We start from the raw sequence: 17,264 nt of genomic DNA, 5'->3' as shown, positions 1-17,264 counted from the left end.
GGATACTCAATCCCATCCCACTTATGCAAGACCAAAATGTGCTAAAACCTCAGAGTAAGAAATCTAGCCCATGTTCTCCACTCACCAATCATGAAAGTAGAGCAACCTGACTTAGTTCACACAAACCCTGGTAAAAATCTTAAAACTCACTCAGTCCAGTGCTTTCTCCTATCAAGCAAGTATACCACATATCCTTTTTTTTTTTTCTTTTGCCTGAAGACATAACTATGTTGTGGTTTCCATATAAACTCAAGGGTGAGCTTCTTAAGAGGTTAGGAATCTTCAAACAGACTAGGGAGGATTAGAAACTGAACAATGGACAGATTCTGGATGGTTCAAGAGAAGACATTACCAATGAGCTAAGTTGCAATGGTTGGTTGTTCCTAAACCGATGAAGATAGGTTTTCAAAAGCAGGATGGGGCTCCTTTTGTTGACAAGCAATAGAGAAGAGATGAGAGAGAGGATGTGAGGTGCTTGACTACTTAGGTTGACAGCATTTTAGTGGGCTGCTATAAGGAGCAAGTGAACTGATGCTAGAGAAAGAACTTTGACATATCTAAATACTACCTCACAGCACAGGGAGTGTTAAGTCCTTGGGTAGGAGGCTCTTTGACCTGAATCCCTTTTCTTTGGTGGTAAATGCCTATATGAAAAAGCAATTCTTAAGTTCAATTCTGGATCCATTCCTAGATTCATGGGTAGATTCAAAATTTGAGGCAGACCACATAACCAGTGCTTTTCAAAGTGAGTGTAGGAAATATATAATTAAGTACTAAATAAGACTGTACAAATGAAGATGAGGGTAGAGAAGGCACCTGAGTCAGAAAGCTGTACCACTAAACCCAAGTTCTTAGCTGGCACTACAATCTACATCTTTGTCCTACCCTCTTTCCCTCTGCTCAACAATTTCTACTTAGTAATGTGACCTCCACTGTGTTCAAATTACTTAGCTCATCCAGTGTGTACTTCCTCTTCTCTTCTTCAGTGACTCTCCAGGGCTAAAAGGGAAAATTGAAAAAGTTACAATTAAAAATTACATCTACTGAATATATACATTATGCTCATTTTTAGCAGATAGCATTTCAATGTATAATCTTGTGTAATTCTCAAAACAACTCCTATGAGACAGGGCTATTACCCTTGTCTTTGTAGTAAAGGAGCTAAAGCACGGAGGTCAGGGGTTCATCTGAAGCCACCTGGGCAGTAAATGTCAGCTAGGATTAGACGCAGGTCTGGTAGACTACTTAGTCTATTCTTTGAACTTCTCTTTTACAGTCTTTCTAATTTTTTCAATAAACAAAAATCTTCACAAGTTGGGGGACATGAATACAGAGCTTACAGAAGCCCTTATATAAATTTGTCAACAAAAATCTGTAACAATAGAAGGCAGGGTACATGGATATAACCATATACTTACTTACCGGGCAAAATACTAGCATTTTCACCCAAATCTTCAAATGTGAGTGTTAAAGGATAATAAATGGACAGCTCTTCATTGAATATTATTGTTCTAGTATCTCAGGCTGCCATCCCAGGCTCCATTCTGAACCTTAAGCCTAAAATTTAGTTAACAGGGTAATTTCACTAGGTTACTCCCACAAACAGGACAGAAAGGAAGCATTGTGAACTCTAGTTATACTCTGGCATGCCTTAACTTGGTGCACACGCAGAGACAGTAGATGAGGGATGAGACCATATAGGTGTCATAGGGAAATGATTAGGCACTGAGCATCTTAAAAGAAAACACTAGCCATTATAACACTGGCTAGAAAACAAACCACTTATGCTTACAATTTTGTGTGACTAACTCTCAAACTGAAAGGAACTTTTGAGTACAAATTCAGATTCCATTTACAAACATTCTGATTCTCTAAGTATGGAGATACTCAACAGTGTGAAGCTTTGCAAGTTCTACAAGGGAATTTTGATACCTGTCTATGAAGGGCACACCCTGAGATATATTGTTCCAACTTCTGACACTGCTGCACAACTAAAAAATCTGAGTAAAGAACACAAATTCTACAAAGAAAACCCACTGTTACCTGGACCAATGTTAGGTCCAGGTTGAGTGGTCACTTTGAAATACAGCCACTCAACTGTCCCTAAGTGTCCCAGCTTCCAAATTTCAAGGCATTACTACTCTCCTGACACTACCATTACTACACAGAGCAGGCCGCACTGTAGTCCACATTGGATCTTTCCTACATCCAGTGTTTGTCTAGAGCAAGGACCTTTGCAAGATGCCATTTCTGGTGTTTAATTTACATTTGGTATACGATTTTAGATAATTTTTCTCACTGAGATTTCTTGATCTTAACAATACTTCTTCATACAAATAAATTGAAAGCTTTCATGATATTTTCTAAATGAGTTTAAAAATGAGGCAGCACTCAGTGAAACATTATAGTTATGATTGGGGCATTTAATTAGAATCCAATCAATGCAAACAGGTACTGATTATTTAGGAAACACCTCTTCAAAGGTTCATGCTCAAATATAACTAGATCACGTGTGAACTCAACATTGTTATCATTCTCCTAGAAACACTACCAGTTGTCCTTGTCTGTAAATATTATCCCTATTTTAAGCTATAAACTTCAGGTTAGGTACTAAAATTAAGCTTACTTTTTCTGTGAATTCTTTCTTTGCTATTTCCCTTCTTTCCAGAAAAGCATGGTGATAGTTCTCTTTTATAGGGAAGGCGAATTTTTAATTACTTTTATCTGGACACTAGGCGTTTAAGTGAGCAAATATTTGCTGAATCTCTAACTTACATGCTGGAATTGTTTATAAGCTCCATGGTGGAGAAAACATGGCCTGTGGAGCACCTGACATCTCAAACGCACTCTCACAGTGAGAGAACTGTGGTACTCGATCAAAGAGCAAACACTTCTTTATACACTGCTGACTACATATAGATAATTTACAAGAGTTCTGTTCGTGGAAAGGTTTGATTTTTTTTCACTCTTGACGGAAAAATGTAGGTTATCACGATAACCAAAAGTTAAGATCTCATCATTTTACGTATCAGTCTGAAATGACAACAGTTCAATGACAATGTCAAGACAAACCTTTTAATTACTCTTTAGAAGTATGCGCGGCACTAACACATCTCAACAAAAAGGATTATGTAAGTGAGCTGCCTTGGCGTCAGAATACGAACACAGTGGCTATTTTCAATCCTTCATTAAAATTAGATCAAGATGTACTAGGACCGCTACCGTGTCTGCCCGCAAGGGAGATTTACATTACTTTTAAGATTTACTTGGATTACAAATAAAGTTTCCTTTTCCTTCTTTGTCACAAGAGTTCCCCTCCCCACACACACACACACACACACACACACACACACACACTAGCACAAACATCTCACCCTTCAACAAAACTTTTCAGTAGGGAGCAGTAATACAGAAACCAACGCCATAAACACCACACCTGCCCAGTTTACTCTTGCCTTTGCATAATGAACACTTCGTGCTTCTTCTGAACTGAGCTGAGAAGGGCTTGCTGGGGGGCACCTGACACTTCACCTTTACCATGGGTTCTGTCCCCGGCCCTAGGACTTCAAACAGCAAAGCCAGGTAGAGCAGTCTTAAGAACCGCAAATAAAGTAATGGACACCTATTCTGCACTCGAGATAGGCGAAGGATCGGTGTTTTTAAGCCATTCCGACTTAAAAGTTACTTGGGAGTCGGTCTGAAAGGAGACTGAATCCCGGGAGCACATAAATACATCCCGGCCTAGCACTTCCTAACTCCCGCACCACAACGAGGCTTTAAGGAAAAAAGAAAAAAAAAATCTCCCTCCGAGACACATTTCAAAGCCACACGACTCTTGCTGGAGTGGCTGTCGCCTCCCAGATCACCCCCGGGAGGCGATCCAGGGGGTTAAATCATTGGTCCAAGGTCAAGCAGAGCCGCTCGCAGGCAGCGCAGCTCGGCGACCTTCTAACCTCTCCACCCCGCCCCCGCCAGGCCCGGGGCAGCCTTCGCCCCCGAAGGGTTCCCACGGCTACCGTCCCCGCGTCAGCGGCACGCCAGCGCCTCTCGCCCGACCGACTTGTATTTGTTCTCCCCGCCCGCTCCAAAAAAAAAAAAAAAAAAAAAAAAAGAAAGTATTCAAGGCTCTCCTCACGCCTCCGGCCGCGCAGGCGCCCGAGCTCGCGGGCCCCCGTCCCGAAGCCGGCTTCCCTTCCCAGCAGCCGCGGCCCGGCCCGGCCCGGCTCGGCTCGGCCCGAGGAGAAGCCGCAAACTTTTCCCGGCCTCGCGGCTCGCCGGTCGCGGGGTCCCCGCCCGCCGCATTGTCTCCGCGGCCTGGGAGCTGCGGGCCCCGGCGAGCCGCCCCGCACCGCCGCCGCCGCCGCCGCGCTCTTTGTGTGTGTGTGGCGGCCGCGGCTGTCAGGACGCTGGAGGATGGCTCGGGGAGCCGGCTGCTCGGTCCCCGCCGGCCGAGGACTGCGGCGAGCTCCTCTCGCCACGGGGCGTCCGCGGGACACGAGCCGCCAGCAGCCGCGGGCCCGCCGCCCTCGCCGCCCGCCCGCCCGCCCGCCGCGCTCCCTACCTCCGCAGCCCGCCGCCGCGCAGCCCCGCTCCCGCGCCTCAGCCCCACACTCAGCGGCCCGGCGCGCTCGCTCAAGAACCCGGGGCGGAGGGGGGGGGGGACGACGCGCTCCGCCCCCTTGGCTGGCTCCCTCCAATGAGCTCAGCCTGCTGGGAGGCGGGGCCGTCCAATGGGATGTCGGGACGCCCGGCGGCGCGGCCAATAGGAAGCGACTCCGGCTACACACCCGCCCTGATCCTCGAGGAGCGAGCCGCTCAGAGGCCAGAGGTGGGACCTGATCCTGCCGCCTTGAGCAAGTCCAGTCCGGGGCTGTGCGGCGTCGCTAAGGGAGTCGGCCTGGGCAGGTCAGGAACCTGGCAGTCCTCTTGGTAGGCAGGTGACGCGAGCTTCTGAGGCTCAACAGAATCTTCACCCTCAACCCCAACTCCTCCCGTGCAAGACTAGCTGCACGCATGGGTTGTAACGTTATTAATTTTTAAAGTTAAGTAAGGCCTTTCCCTTTACATTAGTGCATAACCAGACAGCACTCAGATCGGTGTTTCTGTGGTCGAGCAACTGAGTTCTTAAAGAATTAGCCAGAGCACCAGGTATCTCAGACAGGTTAGTTTCTGCCCCGAAACCAAATCCCGACCATCAATGGCATAGTCATGATATTTTTTCCCTAAAGGAAAATTGCATTTAAGATTTAAAGAGTCAGTATAGTACATAAATCATTTTTATTACGAACCTCAAAGTTATCGTTATGTTGTTCTTGTTTGATGTTAGGGTCTTTCCGTGTAATCCTATCCGGTTTAAACTAGTATCCTCCTCCCTCAGCCTCCTGAGTGCTGGTACCACAGACAACTTGGCAAGTGCCCAGTGTGAACCTTATTTCTTCAGTAAAGTCGCACAAAATGTCTACAGTGAAACTTGAGCGAAATACCTGAAATGAAGGATGGAGACAGAATGAATGAATTCCTACGATCTTTCTAGCTCCCTAGACAAGTCTTGAGGAAAGCATTGGTTAAAGATGGCGGTCACCTTTGCAATAAATAGAGGCTGCAGAGCTATTTGCTTATTTTATGTGACCAGTGTGCTTGCTGTGTGTGATAAAACACCCATGGTCAAGGCAACTCACAGAACGAAGGGTCGCTTTAAGCTTGCAGTTCCACAGGGATAAAAGTTCATGGGGGCAGAGCAGAGGCAGCAGGTGGCAGGTATGGCTGCCGGAGCAAAAGCTGAGGACACAACTGGAACCAGAAGCTGGAAGCAGACCGAGGGAACTCAAAGAAATACATCCTCCACTAGGACCACCCTTCCTAAGCCTCTCCAAACAGCATCACTAACTAGGGAGCAAGGGTTCAAATGCTGGAGACTGTGGAGAACACCTCACTCAAACCCTTACAACCAGGATTAGTCAGTTTTCATTGTTTCTAGGAAATTAATAATTTTATTGAGTCCCCCCCAATGGGCTACATGGTGATGAAAAAAGTATTTGGTAATACATATTTACACATTTTAGAATGAAACTCTGTTTGTGCACTTCAAATAGCTGGCATGCTCGATTTATTTATTTTGGCAATACATTGCATTTAAAAATATTTGTACATGCGACCTGTTCCTTTACATAAATTGTGACTATTTGGTGACTAATGCCATTTCTGAGATGATTGTTTCCAGAGTGAACCAAATGGAGTGGGAAAGGTGGAAGAAGGAAGGAGAGAGGGAGGAGGAAGAAGAGGAGCAGGAGGAGGAGGAGAGGAGAGGAGAGAGAGAGAGAAATAGAGAGAGAGAGAGAGAGAGAGAGAGAGAGAGAGAGAGAGAGAGAGAGAGAGAGAGAGAGATATGCTAAACAAGAAAAAATAGTCTCTGACCATCCTTATTTCACAATTGAAACTCACCATGACTACCTTGAAGAGAAAAAATGATGTCCAGGATTCAGTTTTGTCAAAAGTTCCAAGTTCTGACCTGATTTGGGGCACAATGGTTAATGACTAACTCTGGAACAAGAGAACAATATGCCAGGCTATGCCTGCCTAACTGGGTGAGATCCAGCCAAGATAGTTGTCAAGCAGTTTGTTTTCTGTTAAGATCCTGTGCCAAGTGCAAAGCAGCCTAAAGTGCGTTATTATTATTCTTGACGCTATCTGTCAAAATACTTGCCCACTAGCAGCCAAGGAGCATTTCCTCAGTTTTCATGGTTTTTCGGTAGAAATAGGTTTGAACCCATCAGGTTTTTTTTTTTTCTTAAAATAGGAATGAATGGAGCTTGTATCTACACATTCTAGAAAAAAGCAGTACTTCTGTGTGAGGTACTGCACTCCGAGCCTGTTGCCCCAGCTGCTCCTGTGGCTCTGCGGTTGGGGGATGACTTGGGCACGATAGACTCAATCTCAGTCTCTCTATCGCTCTGCTCTTCCCTCCCTCCTTCCTTACCCTTCTCCGGAAAAACAGCCAGAGAATTACTTCCAACAGATTTTTCTCTTTCTTTTTTTTTTTCCATCCTCACTCTTTTGAAATGGAAATGTGTTAAAAGACAAGACTTATTTCTGGAGGAATCATGAATGGAAAGGCTTAAGAAATATTCTTTACTGATTGTTCTTAACATATGTCTAAAAACCAAGATGCATCATAATGTCCAATGGTTCTGTTCGCAATATTTAAAAATTCATGAAAACCTCAGCGTGTACATATAAATTAATATATCCTGTGCCTGCTAATGTGCATAGCTTTCATGGAAATTATAGTGGCTGGGTCAAATTTATACCTGCATAATCAAGTACTGAATTATTTTGTAGGTAATTTATCAGGGATTCACTTGGGGCTTTTGTGCTTAATTTTCAAAGAGGAAAGCAACATGTATTTTTAGATACATGTCCATGTGTTCTAATGTAATTTGTTTACTTTATTTCAAAACATTCAATCTAGTACAGAAGCTTAATTGTTACCTCAAACAGACATATATATGATAACTCTAGAATGTGAAATGTACTAAATTTAATTGAATCCCCAGTTGTTTCCAACTAATTAACTATATACAATTTGTATGTTATATGTAATTTTCTTAGCAGAAATGATGGGAGAATTATCAATATAATTACACTATATATGACACACATATATATATATATACATATATCAAGATCAGTGTTTGGTAAATGGTAATGTTTATTATAAAATCTTCAACTTTCAGAGTAGTGTTAGCATTGGTAAAAATAATTTTAATATATAAAGATCTTTTCTAAGTTGAGTCACATGTCAGTAGTAGCATTACTAGCCATAATATTTTATATAATTATTTTGCATTTAAGGTACAATTATCTTGAGACTTCATCATCACTGAGCATAGCAAAAAAACTGAATTTGGGTTTTCTGGATTCTGATTATTGGAATGCCTCTGAGTCTTGGACAAAGCAGACTTCCAAATGATTTGTTTCCAATTCACTGAATCCAATTCATTCATATGAAAATCATGTTGTTGGTAATAATGAATCTATAGAGAAAATAAAAAAATAATTAGTTCCATTTTTCTTTCTGTTTCTGGCATGTATGAAAGACAGTTGTTTTTGTGAAGCACAATACCAGATGCTTTAACTCTCCCTTAATGAAACATTTTTTTCTGAATTCTTCACTCTACTTATACTGTTTTCTCCATTGTGTGCTGTGTTTATATAGATAAGTGGACAAATACATATTTTGAGCTAAATATAGCACCTGGGTATGATGAGCTCAATGCAGTTTATGTGAAGTGAGGACAGTATTAGGATTTCTTCTGTGGTTCCTCTTCACAAAGGAATAGAAATGTGATACGTAGGTATCACCTCTCAAAATGTTATCAGAGGGTTGTGTAACTCCTCTATCTGAAGTGTAACATTCCCCCTGGAAGGAAGAAGACTCGTAAGACTCAGGAAGTCCCTGAAACCCACAAGACTCACAAGCCCTTCAGAGGTTCTATAAACAGCACACCATTGCTGTTAGAGAGGAACAGTTCTATGGAACAGTTGCCAGAACATTTGCTGGGCAGGGAACTCTACTGACCCAACTTCCATGAGTCATTCATGTTGGGGTGGGCTATTTTTGTGATGCACTACCTGAATCATCTATGCTTGTCACTGGTAAACCAAGCCAGAGGAGAGAAATAATTTCTTTGGTTAGTTGTTGCTCCTTAGTTTTCTCAATAGATGCTTGTTCTTGTTTCCCCAGGGGGAAAATATCACATAATACAACTGATGCCCCAAAAGACTGACAGAGCCATTCTGTACCCCCCCATGGGTGAAAGACATCTGATTGAGATTGATCCATGTAAGGATGGTATGTAAGGAGAGAGCGTCCGAAAAGGTCAGTCTTCCTTGGTGTGCTGAGGGCTAGGGTGTCTCCTTACTGTTCTAGTGGCTTTGTAGTGTGGTGGGCTTTTATGTGACACAGGGACCCCAGTCATTCATACTTCTACTAGTTCATCAAGCCAGACTGGGTGGAATACTTTCCTTGGTCTGTAGTTACTGCCCTTTCTGGGATGAATAGATGTTTGATTGTGCTTCCCCAGAGAAAGTGCTAGACTAGAAAGAAGACATCAGAATAATTTTTAAGGTTTTAAAAGTGACTTTAAAATAAAAACACTTCAACTAAGTATGGCAATGACTTAGAATGTTAGAGAACTTGAGCATACAATTTTTTTTTTGTTTTCTTTGTAGCAATTGTATCTTCCTTACCTAGAAATTTCAGGCTGAAAATACCAAGAGCCCCTTGAAAATAGTTTACAAGGATACCATGTGTACCCCAGGTCAGCAGATCAATAAGCAGGAAGTTGTGGAGGGTATAAGTTTCCATCAAAGGTGAGGAAAAAGTTAATATTACTTAAATATTAAAACTAGTTTATCGTGTCACCAATTTAAAGCCGGCTGACAGCTGGAGAAAAAAGAAAGGAGCAAACATGAAAAGATGGGTGGAGGCAAGACCAGCCCACTATTGGGAAGGACTGTCAAGAAAGCTTCTGGAATTTCCTGGACAAGAAACAGAAATATAAGCAAATTAGTTCAAAATTACAACCGTCAAACTGAAAATAATAACGTGTTTAATAAAATTACATCAATCATAGATTCTCTAGCATAAAGGAACCATACCTCACATTATATAACTGATCATCAGGATGGTAAATAATATAGAAATAGAAATATAGTAGTAATTTCATCATCATAATTTCATCATTGAAATTTTATTTCTTTTCAAATAGCAAGTCTTCTTTGGTTCTTTACATGCAGAAACTAAAAGTATAAATGGTTGTAAGATTTTTTTATTTGGGAAAGCTTGCTGTATTTGAATAGGTGGAGGATTGTGTGTTCTTGTTAGATTTTTTGTAAGTATTATCTCAAGGAAAAGATCTTCACATGAATTTATTAAAAACTAGATGGAGGGTATAATATATGCTGTGAAACAACTATAGGACTACAGTATGTAAGATATGAACATGAGAATATAGATGATGGTTCAGAAAACACCAATGTAATAGATACTTGGTAAAATTATTTTATGCACTTTACAAGCAATTCATAATAAGATTTATTTGTGTGTGTGTGTGTGTGTGTGTGTGTGTGTGTGTGTGTGTGCGCGCGCATTATAGAACAACCGTGTCCTTGGGTCCCCACAAACTTCAGGGCAAAATGAGGCTGGGGAAAATGATTGCTAAATGCCTATTTGTTTTTTTGATGAAGCAATTGTATCATTTAAAACTGTTTGACTCAGCATACAGGAAAACTCAATTGAAATTTTGCAAAGTATGAGCTTTATGGCTTGAGAAATGAATGAAAATTATGGAGAAGATTCTGTGGAAAGTTACAAAAAGAATTACAAATCTGGAACACAAATGGTATGAGGAATTGTCTCTTTTGAGCTTTTGAGTCTCCAGATTTTCAGATAAAATTCATTGGTAATTCTCTATGCAAGCAAAGGAGACTATTGTACCCACTGTAAAATGCTTTAGGGTCCTAGGGAGTATGTTAGAATGAGTGTGTCTTAGATAGAGGCAAACCAGTCAGTTGGCTTGCATGCTGTGTTGTGAATAGTCAAAGGCAAAGATAAGAGGCACTACTGTAAATTATGCAGTGTGTAGGTGTGTGTTTGTCTATGTGTACATGAGACTGAGCTGAATAAGCTTTGAATCACTGTCAGTTGATAAGAAACAGGAGGGAAATAAAGCAAAGCTGGAATAAGAAGCATGGCAGAACTGCAAAAGGGCTGTCAACTGTGATGTTTAACCCTGATGTGTAGAGGTCTGCTGTATGACATTCACCATTTGGAGACAATGTATGGAAACTAGATGAACTTGACTCACAGCATTCTCATTTGATCGAATATCCCCAAAGTAGTCTAACAATTAGTACAGGAATAATGTTCCCTTCTTCCATTATGTTTTTAATTTGGAAAGCACCTTCCTATGTATTGACTCCTCAGAACTTTCCCCCATGATGAAGGGGCAGCTTGGTGGGATGTCTAGAGTCAAAGAGTGGTTGAGCTCTCTTATTTCAGTGACAAGCAAACTGGCCATTAGTTCCTCCAGGACATTATAAGAGAACTAGAGAAGTTATGGATGTTGTGTTTTTTTCTTGCTGTATTAAGAATAGATGTACTTGTTTGTGAGAACACACTTTATAGACCCTGTGTGGGGTAGCCAAAGATCTTAGTTAACAAGCTTTATTGACCTTTTTGTGTGGGTTAATGGAAAGGAGATGGTATATAAAACCAATTAACCAAGTCAGATAAGCTCCAGTCTGTTGCCTCAGGTCCTTATATATCCTAATTATGAGCAAGTGTTCAACACACTGCTTTGAGCTATACTTTGAGTGTTGGTCAATAAATGTAGAAGTTGGACTTGATTGTGGGTTCTTCAATTTTTCTATTGGATCAAACACCTAGATTAGATGATTACCAGAATCTCCTGGCTGTAAACGTTACAATAATTACATATTTGATTCTCCATCTCCCTAGAGGTCCTTGTTGCTCTATAGGGCCTGCAGGCAACTCAGACAGTGATTTGATAGCTCTGTGTAGAAAACAGAGAAACTTCCCTTGCAAAAGAAGGGCAGAAAGAAGAAGGGGGAGGAGGAGGAGAGGGAGGAAGAAGAGGAGGAGGAGGAAGAGGAGGAGGAGGAGGATCAGGGAGATTAGGAACTCCAACCCATGAAACAGTCCATGAGTATTTCCTGAATGTGGAGATGGAAGGGCCACAAGGAAAAAATAGGGTTCAAGGGAAAACTTTCATTGAAATTTCCCAGACTGTGAAAACATAGTTTGAGGAAGTTAAGGATATTTATCATATCAAATTTTGATTTACTATATCATCCAGAAAATATTATGTTTACTATATGAAAAGGGTAGAAAATACAATTTTCCAAAGATATAAGCTGTATAGATGCCCTTGTCTAGAGATTTCTTTTTGTGTTTTCTGGGTTTTTTTGTTTGTTTGTTTGTTTCATTTCAATGGGTTCGTGTATAGAACAGGAAAATAAGAGGAGACTGAAAATGTAAATACTTTGCTTTCTTCCTTTAAAATCTTAAGGAAGATGAGCAAATCTTTGTGAGATCTTTTCTCCAGATGACATATAGAATAAAAGTTTTTAAAAAAGCAGGGTGGGAGCTGGGCGGTGGTGGCACACGCCTTTAATCCCAGCCCTCGGGAGGCAGAGGCAGGCAGATCTCTGTGAGTTCGAGGCTGGGCTGGACTGTAAGCCTCGAAAACAATACAGAGAAACCCTGTCTCGTAAAAAGCAAAACAAAAACAAAAACAAAAAACAAAAAAAAAGCAGGGTGGGGACATAGCTCATTGGAAAAGCACTTGCCTGACCTATGATAATCTGAGTTTGGATCCCCAACACAGTGAGAGAATTGAATAATTAGTTAAAACCAAGGCTTAGTTATATTCGTGATTCTCTCATGTTGATATTGTTAGAGACAGGAACAGAGAAGTGCAGTATATAGAGAGTTATGGCACAGTAATTTGTTATGTGCTTTGTTGCTGTACAGTGACTTAAGTGCATTTATCATTGAGAACTTTGATCTTTGTGTATCATTCAGCAAATGCTATGTTTCATTCATGTGGGCTGGAGTATAGATTGTGATTTGGCAAGGATATAGTATAGGATACATTTATATGACTCTAATGAAACCTGAAAACGTGTAATTACATATTTTCTAAAGTTTCTGACATGTTTCAAGTAAGTCTGTTACAATTAAAATAATTACAAAGACTTTTCAAGTTTGTCTAAAACTGGTGTGGGAAACCTTACTCCTTTGCTACATAGTAATTAAATTTATGAATAAAAGAATATTCACATGACATTATATCATCCTAAAAATTCCTTACTTTTAAAACAAAAACTTAGATGTCTGTTGTGCTAAAATAATTTAGATGACTTTCATGGTCAAATAAAAACAAGAATGTAATAAATTAGAGAGATAGAGGATGAAATACTTGAAATATTTTTACTTATTCTTTGACACTTTCATATATGTACAAAATTATATCAGTTATTTGTCTCCACACTCATTATTTCCGATTGAAAAAAAAAGCTTCTTTGATAAAAGTTGGGAGAAGCACTAACCAATGCATTTGAACATAAATATTTAGAAGGCAGTTTGACAAGGTGACCATTTAGTAGAATGATAGTAGATTCTCTCTAGGGCCCATGACCTCCCCAGCCATGAACTTTTGGTCAGGTTTACAATTTCAGGCATAAGTTCCCTCTTATAGAATGGGTATCAAATTCAATCAGAAACTAATTGTTTACCCCCGTAGCCTTTGTTTTGCAAAGATGTGTTGCGTTTGTTTAATTATGTGTAGATATGTTGCTGTTTTACCTTGCCTGCCAAAGGCACCTGATTGGTCTAATAAAAAGGTGAACAGCCAATAGTGAGGGAGGAGGTATAGGCAGAACTTCTGAGAGAGTAAGTAGGAGGAGGAATTCAGGCTCAAGGGAGAAAGACAAGGAGACAAGGAGATGGTGGGCTCAGTCAGCCAGACACGGAGGAAGCAGGAAAATAGGACATGCAGAATGAAAGAAAGGTAAAAACCCCAAGGCAAAACATAGATGAATACAAATAGGTTAAATTAAGTTGAAAAAGCCAGTCGGGCAAGCCTAAGCTAAGGCTGAACATTCATAATTAATAGTAAGTCCCTGTGTCTTTATTTGGGAAGCTGGTTGGTGACACAAAGAAAATGCTGTCAACTCTACCCTTGTGTCACTATTGCATCAGTAGACACATTTTCCCCCTGGCAGAACAGTGGTGTAGCATTCAAGATTAATCACTAGGTAACATCATCAAATGATTTTTCCCACAATGAAATTTAATCTTATAATTACTTCTGATATTCTAATTTACTTTTTGTCGTTTTTCTTTGAAGGATATGGAAAATCATTGTTATCTTTTATCTGACAATTAGAAGACTATTTAAGGATTTTGTTTCATCCTAATCCATGATTAGATCTCATTGTCTTCAGGGAATTTAAAACTTATGCTTTCTGCTTGTTCGTGCTAGGGTTTCTCTTTCATACTACTTAAAATTATTCTTTGAAAATTCCATGCATATACAATGAAATGTGATGATATTAACCCCCCCATGCTTCCTCAACTCCTCTCAGGCCTCCCCAACATATCTTTGTGCCAGTTTCATGGACTCTACTTGTTTTTTCTTTTTAAAATGAATCACTGTGTCCAATTAGTACAGTCATGTATACATGAGTGTGGAGCCAACCATGGAGTATTGAAAACCAACCAGTAGCCACACCCCCAAAGAAGGATGCGTCTTCCACCATCAAGCTATCAATGCCTATAATCCCTCAGTTATGGGTGGGGCTTTACGAGCTCCTCCCCCATGCATACTAGAATTCTGACTGCCTTGATCATTTACAGGTAACTGCAGCTGCTGTGAGTTCGTGAATGTAATGGCCACATCATGTTCAGAACAGTGTTTTGCAGCTTTTCCCTATCATCTGACTCTACATTCTTTCCTCTTTCTCTTCCACAAATTTCAGTGAAGGTTATCATACCTTAGTTTTTTTCTCTAGAGAAAGGGAATTAGCAAGACTAGTTATAAGAATTATGGACTTTTCCTGTGACCTCACCTTGGCGTGCAGCACTCCAGGGAGCCCTGTGCAGGCACTGTGTTAGGGTCCTGTGCACTCTATGTATAGGTGTGATTAGTGCCCAGTCCAAGAGTGTTGTTAGTGAATATTTTTTCCCATTCTGTGGGCTGCCTTTTTGTCTTGCTAACTGTGTCCTTTGCCTTACAGAAGCTTCTCAGTTTCGGGAGGTCCCATTTATTAATTGTCAATTTTAGTGTCTGTGCTACTGGAGTTATGTTCAGGAAGCGGTCTCCTGTACCAATTCATTTAAGGGTACCTCCCACTTTCTCTTCTAATAGGTTTAGTGTGGCTGGATTTATGTTGAGGTCTTTGATCCATTTGGATTTAAGTTTTATGCATGGCAATAGACATGGATCTATCTGCAGTCTTATACATGTCAGCCTTCAGTTATGCCAGCACCATTTGTTGAAGATGCTTTCTTTTTTCCATTGTATAATTTTAGCTTCTTTGTCAAAGATCAGGTGTTCATACATGTATGGGTTAATATCAGGGTGTTCAATTCGATTCCCTTGGTCTACCTGTCTATTATTGTGCCAATACCAAGCTGTTTCTAGGACTGTAACTTTGTAATACAGCTTGAAATCAGGGATGGTGATGCCTCCGGACATTGCCTTGTTGGTTGAACAGGGTTGTTTTGGCTATCCTGGGTCTTTTATTTTCCCATATAAAGTTGAGAATTGTTCTTTCAAGGTCTGTGAAGAATTGTGCTGGGATTTTAATGGAGACTGCATTAATCTGTATATTGCTTTCTGTAAGACTGCCATTTTTACTATGTTGATCCTACTTATCCAAGAGCATGGGAGATCTTTCCATTTTCTGGTGTCTTCTTTAATTTCTTTCTTTAAAGACTCTAAGTTCTTGTGATACAGGTTTTTTATGTTGTTTGTGGCTATTGTAAAGGGTGATGCTTCTCTGATTTCTTTCTCAGCCCTTGTGTATAGTAGGGCTACTGATTTGCTTGAGTTGATCTTGTATGCTGCCACATTGCTGAAGGTGTTTATCAACTGTAGGAGTTCCCTGAGAGAGTTTTCTAGATCACTTATATAAACTATCATATCATCTGCAAACAGTGAAAGTTTGACCTCTTCGTTTCCAATTTGCATCCCCTTGATCTCCTTTTATTGTTTTATTGCTCTATCTAGAACTTCAAGGACAATATTGAAAAGGTATGGAGAGATTGGACAGCCTTGTCTTGTTCCTGATTTTAGAGGAATCGTGTTGAGTTTCTGTCCATTTAGTTTGATGTTGCCTGCCCCGAATTCTTAAGAAGCTTACTAACTGGAAGGGTGTTGATCATGGTACAGATTCCCAAACTTGCCTTACATATTTGATTAAGTTAAATGAAAAATATAATTTTCTAAGAAAAGTATTTGAAGACTCCTACTTATTTTTAATTTACCTTTCTCTCTGCTTTACTCTTTTCTTCCCTATCTTTCCTTTTCCTTCTGTCTATTCATATCTCTCACCTACTTTTCTGTTTGGGTTTTAACATTCGTACAAGATCTTTAGATATTAGTTTATTATAGTGTTAATCATAAATCTCTATAATATACTTTCCACAGCTGTGTGATTTAGATGACATTTTTCCTAGTGAAGATAGAGATTTCAGTTAGATTTTTGTTGTTTTTCCTTATAAGGAAACAAAGTTTACTCTCTATGGTCAAATTTATACTTTTTTGAAAAATATTAATTTTTTATTTGCTTTCTGTGCATATCTGTATGTTTGTGAGCATACTCATGAGGTCAGAGGAATCTTTCCTTCCCCCACATGGGTCCTGGAAATTAAACTTAGATTCCCAGGCAGGGTGGCACGCTCTTTTACCTACTGAGCCATCTTGCTGCCCTAATAGTATTTTCCTTTTAACAATTCTTACAAAGGTCTCATGGTTAAAGAACATTCTCCATCCCTGAGATAAATGTGTTCTATACTTCAGTGTCTAGGTGCACAGTTTCAGTTTTTAATTTTAAAATATTTAATCATTCTGTCATTTGTTTTGTACTGTGAAAGATGGGTGGTGCTATTTCAATTTGTTTGGGTAGTTTTTAAAACAATTTATTTATTTATTTGTTATGTGCTTTGGTGTTTTGCCTACATGTATGTATGTGTGAGGGTGTCATATCCTCTCAAACTCGAGTGACAAGACAGTTGTGAGCTGTTACATGGGTACTGGCAATTGAACCTGAGTTCCCTGGAAGAACAGTTAGGGCTCTTAACTGCTGAACCATCTCTCTAGCCCTTTCTTTCAATTTGTTACAAACTGTCTCAGATAACTCATAATGAAGTGCCTTTTATGTCTTGATTCTGGTAACTTCACCTTTATTTCAGATCAAGTTTATTTTTGTTATTTTTTTAAATCTAGTAGAGTTGGCTTGTTGGCATCTTTTCTTTATCGCTGTTACTTTTATTTTCATATCCCACTGAGAAGGCTCCCTTTATTAAGCTCTTTATTTATTTATTTATTTATTTATTTATTTTTGCTGATTTATTCCTCTGATAAACTTTTGGATTATTTTCAAAATACACTCTATCACACTCAGTGTCCTAGAATTTATTTGGGGGCTTTGATGGATTACATTAATTTTATTTC

The sequence above is a fragment of the Mesocricetus auratus genome, unplaced genomic scaffold (genome assembly GCF_017639785.1).
Source record: "Mesocricetus auratus isolate SY011 unplaced genomic scaffold, BCM_Maur_2.0 Super-Scaffold_100021, whole genome shotgun sequence".
Classification (NCBI taxonomy): Eukaryota; Metazoa; Chordata; class Mammalia; order Rodentia; family Cricetidae; genus Mesocricetus; species Mesocricetus auratus.
Note: the sequence above shows the minus strand (reverse complement) of the source record.